The following is a 6,278-nucleotide window of genomic DNA, read 5'->3' as shown; positions in this document are numbered from 1 at the left end:
CACACAGAGTTTAACCAGAATTATGTACATGACCATGAGTTTGGAACCGTCTATTGGAAACTAATTAGTTCCCTAGTGGGTATACATTCAAGACAATAGCACCCTTCCCTAGAATCCATGAGTCAACAACATTGTAGCAGGGAGACTCAAGACCCCCATAGGCCCCTCCTCATCAATGGTTGACTGTTCATAGGACCACTCTTGTGTGGATCCATGGTAAATAGCCCACCACTGTCAGGCCATGTATTTCCCAAATGACAGCATTTCACAGCCCTTCCCATCTTTGTGTCTGAGATTCTACCCTCTCTCTGTAGCACACAATGTTCCATGACTCATTTTTCACATGTTGGTAGAGGCCAAATATTTAACTCAAGCACAAGTATCTCCTATAGACTCCTGACCAATTCGGGGTAAGTAATTTAATGTTCTATAGGGCATATGTGTCCAGAGAACCTACAAGCACCTCAAATTCAGAAATCCCAAACATCAGTTTATCAGTTTAACACACACATACACACCACATACATACACATACACTCCACATATGTACACACACGCACATGCACACTTCTCCCTTCTATTTCTCAAGGCAACAAAGTTTGTAAATTTTTTAAAATTATTTATTTTGTGTGCATTTCTGTGCATGTAAGTGTATAACTATAGACCACATTCTTAATAGAAGGCAGGGGAGGTCAGAAGAGGGTGTTGAATCCTCCATAACTGTTGGGAGTTACGAGTGGTGGTGAGCCACCATGTAGATGCTGGGAACAAAACTCAGGTTCTCTGAAAGAGCAGTAAGTGATCCTCCTCACTGCCAAGCCACATCTTTCTAGGCCCAAACTCGTCAGTCTTAAGCATTGCTACACTCATTTTATAAACTCCCAGGTCTCCAACAATCTGCAATTAATTTCTTCCTTTTTAAATATCCTAACCCAGTCTTCTTTGCATTTCCAAGATGGTTGCAGCTACTGGATAACAGGTTCCACTATAGTCAATCTCCCTGTTACATTTTTTTTTCTCTTTTATATAATCAAGCGAGTCTTCAAGCACTAAAACCATACAGTGAAGCCTAAACTCTCTAAGACTAAAGCCTACCCCTGTTTCAGATGTACCTTGCAGTTCACTCTCTCTCTTGTCCGCAGCCCTTTACTGGTACAGAATTCACATTTTCTTGCTTCTTCTATGAGGTAGAGGTTTGCCTTCTTACTTGATCTGGGATCCCACCCCTTTTTTATGATTCCATCTTAGAAGCATAAACAATGTTCAAACCTCAGCATGGTCTCAGCAACTACACTCCTCTCCCAATGGAATGTACTTTTGGCTTTGCCAGCTTCGCCTTGGATACATCTTTCCACCTGACCATCTACTCCTAGAGAGCAGAAGTCATTCTGCCTACAGCTCTGTATTCCCAAAGAGCAGTCAATATCACTTGGGTTGTTTAGAAACTGTGTCATCATCATGGTATAGAACTCTCTAGATGTGTGGAGCCAGTCTCTGCTGCCAAAGTTTAACAAATAGGGAGAAAACTCGTCCTATGAAAGGTCTTCCTTCTACTTCTGAATCAAACAGCAAAAGTCACAAGCACTATCCCATCTGGCAGGGGTCCATAAGATGAAGGTGATTCTTTAAAATAATTAGCCTGTTCCCCGGGGATAGGAGAGATGATTTTCTCCGGACTAGGAAATGTTTGTCATTTATCTTTTTCATTAAGTCACCTTTCACAGGGTTGAGACTTTAATGCTTCCCCAAATTGCTTATTAGTGTTCCTGTCGTGGAAGTCTACCACATGTTGTCAGGTAAGTGTTTCTCTGCCTTTCAGCCATGAACAATTGCCTGTATGATTAGAAGATCTTTCATTACTTAGCATTTATACCCACCTCCGTTTCTACCTAGACAACTAGCTCGTCTCCCAGAACCACTCCCAGAACTCCTACCTGCAAGGTGCCCTTTCGCCTGTCTCGTAACTAATGTGCCCTTCATTTTGTGTTCAAGAACAAATGTGTCTCTCTGTCTGCCTGCCTGACATCTATCTGTCTGCCTTTCATATGACACCTTAAGTTTCTTGAGAGTAGGAATAGGATCTTATTCACGTTTATATCTCTACTGCTTCCTATAGCACCTCGAATGTGAGAACCTTTAATAATTTGATGACATGAGAGGTGATGAAGGTTGATACTACACATCCGTATTGGAGGGATGAGCCAAAAAAGAGATTTGTGCAACCATGGCAAATGTGGCTTCTTAGCAGCTAGGGTTGCCTACACTACATCCACATGATCAAACTGGGTCTGTCAATAGTCACTCAAGGATTGAAAGGGGTCTCAGGGGACCCTAACCCCCACTGCTAAAGTATTGGCAACTGATGGATTCTGGGGTGGAAGGATACTCATTGCCCTCAGTTGTGTGCTAAGTGATGAGGCCCAACAGACTCAGATGGTTTCCACCCTGTGGCCACATAGACTGCTCTGGTAAAAGCAGATGGTCACAAAACAAAAGAAAACACATAAATGTGGCAAAGGTGCCACTCGGGAGGACAGTGGAGGGTAGCAGGAGTGAGGGGGAGACAAAAAGAGGTAGAGGTGAGAAAAAAAGAATGGGCTATACACGTGTGAAGTTGTCAAAGAATGAAATTAATGAAAAATAAATTTCAAAAGGAGAGACAAAAATATATATTTTATATTCTTCTGTCAAATTTATTCTCTGAAGTCATGATGGCCAGGTCTGGCTGTGAACTCACATTGTGTTCTTCAGGAGAGTGTTATGAAATCCTGAGGAGTAAAAATGGAAGTTAGAATTCCCAAGCTGGAACCTCAGCCCTGCCGTTGCCTGTAGTGGGTGACAACAAGCATATTAGCTACCCTAATTTCCATCGCTGGTAGGATGAAGGTGTGAATATTCACATTCCTCTGGACTCCTTCCTGCTGTCAACATCTCTAAGTCCATGATGCCACCACCCCTTCCACCCACAAAGCCTTGGTGTCCCGGCCATCAGCACTCTGCCACTGTGTTCCGACACACCTCCACGCAGCCCCCTCATTTGCCTCTGCTCCATCTGTTTGGTCCGATTTGTCTCCAAGCACACTCATCGCTGTCCGTCAGCTCCATGGAAGCAGGGATTCTCTCAGAACCACCTCCTACTCGATGCCCAGTGAGCTGTCTTCTCACCCTCCTTCAGAAAGAGCTGACAGTCCCTTGCCTCCCTGAAACTCAAATCCATTTGCCACCAGTCTTTGTGCATGTGAAAGTGTATGGGGGTGAACAGCTTGTGATAATAGCATCCACCATTAGAACATCCCCACCACTCAGACTTGGGTCAGCATCCTCCTTCTTGTTTAATTCCTCCAACAATTCTCAGATAGTTACTATTCTTTGTCACAAGTTCTAAAGAAGCCGAGATTCCGGGTAGACTCTCTTGGGGCTACGTTGAGGGGTGGAACAATCATGATTTCATCTCACTTCTGCTTCCAGCGCTTGTCATCCACTCCCCCCAGAAACTTGTCACAATGTAAAATATATACACGGACTGAAAACAAAGTCTTCATGCAGAGAGTCATTAAAGTTGTTCAGTCATTCGACTCTTCTATGACAACTATCTCTACCATCTCAGTGTAAGATCTGAATGAAGGACACACAGTTGTCTTGAGCCAAACTTCTGCAAAGCAGCGAGTGAAGAACAATGAGCCCTGTAGAATCAAGGCCAGATGTGGAGCATACTCAGCGGTAACATGCAGAAATGAGACCTCATAATTTTTCTCTCCCCCTATACTGAGGAATTGAGGCTTGTTGACATTTCTGTGAACTTAGGTTATGTCTGTTTCAAGGTTGTTAACAGTTATGTACTCTGGAAATGCCTTACTTACTCCTTTTACATATAGAAAAACTAGTGTCTACTCTTTAGATCAAAGCCTTCCCTAAGTAGCCTGTGGTCTATTTTATTCCTCTAAGCCCCTTCCATCCACACAGTCTTCATCCTGGGCTGTCACCATTTGTAATTAACATCTTCCTTATCACTTGGACCAATGGTCCTCAAGACCAAAAGTAATTATTGTCTCCTTGTGGCATCCTGGATGCCTGACAAGTGTTAAGTGCTTCAACATATTTATTGATGAATAAATGAATAAATGGATGGATGAAGGAATGAATGAATGATGCTTCTAGGTAGATCCCACATACAAGTTACTTTCTCTTTCCACTCCCTCATTGCCCTGTAGAAATCTCCCAAACCAAACAGCCCAGGACAGTGAGTTTTTAGCTAGCATATCTTCAGAATCAGGGCTCCAACATTTAAGATTTCTACTTTATTCTTTTGTTGGATAGAAAATCTTAATGTGAATCACAAAATCCTGTTCTCAGTGTTTTCCCAGTATACATGAAAGGATCAACATGTGAAATTAGGAGTCAGGTGGTTATGCTAGGGACCACAGGGAAATGTAAGTCATAGAAGTGAAGAGACTCCCAAGACTTCAACTGCCCAAAAGAGCAGCAAATCAGAATAGGAGCTGATCACAGATTCTTCCTCTTACTTTATGGACCACAGCATTACCACATCCAGAGAGACATATGGTATTCATATTCTTCTTTAATAATCATAAGATAACAATTATAACTAATCATATTGTGATGTTAGAAAGCCCTCCTACTTCTTGTCTCATAGGAGATTTAACAGGAAGCAGTCCTCAGGAATTTCTGACAAGGACGGCACAGGAGGCCACATTACAACAACATCAGGCATTTTTTCTTGGGAGGAAGCAGCGGAAAAAGGCAATGGTTTATCAAAGATGCAACCTTAGCATCTCTTGTCCCATCACAGTGCTCATTCCCCACTTACAGATCTGTACCAGGGACGGAGTAGCTGACCAGTTCATCTCTGCGGGTAGCTTTGATGGGATCTGAGATAAACAATTCTTAGGCACCACTAGGGCTACCGAATGGAGCTGGTGCCTTGGTAGTCAAGAAGACACTTGCCACAGTCAAGTGCCCTAGGTATTTTTACATTTAATGCCACAGTTTAACCACTTGCCCTCTGGCTCCTGATATCCACCACTTCCCTCTGGCTTTGGTGTACATCATTCCTCTCAGCTCAGGAATACTTCCCCTGGCCTCCTTCCAGTCCCAACTTTATTGAATTTCAAATACTTTTCTCTTTTCCCTGGCTCAGGACCCAGGCTTGATTATTGCCAGGTCCTTCTTCCTACATCATTCCACAGGGAAAATATTCCATAGCAATACAGGCAACAACAGGAACTTTAGCTAATCAACATACAGCAATTACTGGTGGAATGAGCAAAACTGCACTCCTCTCTTGCTTCACAATCTAGAGGAGAACACAAAATGTTAATAAGGCAAACTTACAGTAAGTGTGTCAAAATCCGAACGATCATGCTACCAATCTGGCTAGGCAGTGTCGATCCCATTTAAACAGAAGAGCAAGTTCAACCTTTTGTCAATCAGCTCTTACAGGCATGAACTCAGTAACAATGATAACTTTCACAAGACCTACACAACAGTAAACCAGTCAGAAATGGCAATATGAAAGGGGAAGGCTCCTTAGGACCCACCTGTAACTGAGGAGTGTTGTGGGATATTTTGATCACATTCTGACTATAAAGTTTGCTTGGAATCAGAGGGTGGAGTTAGCCACTAGTTAACCAAGATTAATCATAGAGATCTTGGAGGACTGGGGACAAAGAGGAGACAGGAAGTAGTAGGGCCAGGCTGGAAGAGGATCTCAGCCCTTTTGGATGGAGGAATGGAAGAGAGAGGAGGTCCTGGTGAGAGCTCTGCTTCTTCTCTGATCCTTCAGGTTCTTACCCCATACCTAACCCCCGATATTTTTATTGGCAACTGATGGATGCTGAGGGAGGGGGAGCTACTTTTCTTTGAGGAGAGGGTAGCCACTGGCAGGTTGCTCATACCCCAGCAGATGACAGCACACATGCACACATGGGCAACAGTAACCGGACTTGCAGAGTTATGGAAACAAATGACATGAAGCTGGGAGGTAGACAGGGACATTGAGGAGATGGGGGCTAAGGGTGGGGACCATTAAGATGAACTGCCTATTTCTACAAAGTCTTCAAATAATAAATTCAAAATAAATAAATTAATAAATACAGCATCTCCTTTTCCTTGACTTTACTACTGACATAGATAACAGTAATGAGAACGGATGAAGTGCCAGTGTTCCATTTTACCAGGAAATTATCTGACAAAAGATTCCTAGGAAAATCTATTCCTTGATTATGTTATGAACGCCCCAGAGTTCTATAGTCATGGGA

Source organism: Microtus pennsylvanicus, chromosome 8 (assembly GCF_037038515.1).
Source record: "Microtus pennsylvanicus isolate mMicPen1 chromosome 8, mMicPen1.hap1, whole genome shotgun sequence".
NCBI lineage: Eukaryota > Metazoa > Chordata > Mammalia > Rodentia > Cricetidae > Microtus > Microtus pennsylvanicus.
Note: the sequence above shows the minus strand (reverse complement) of the source record.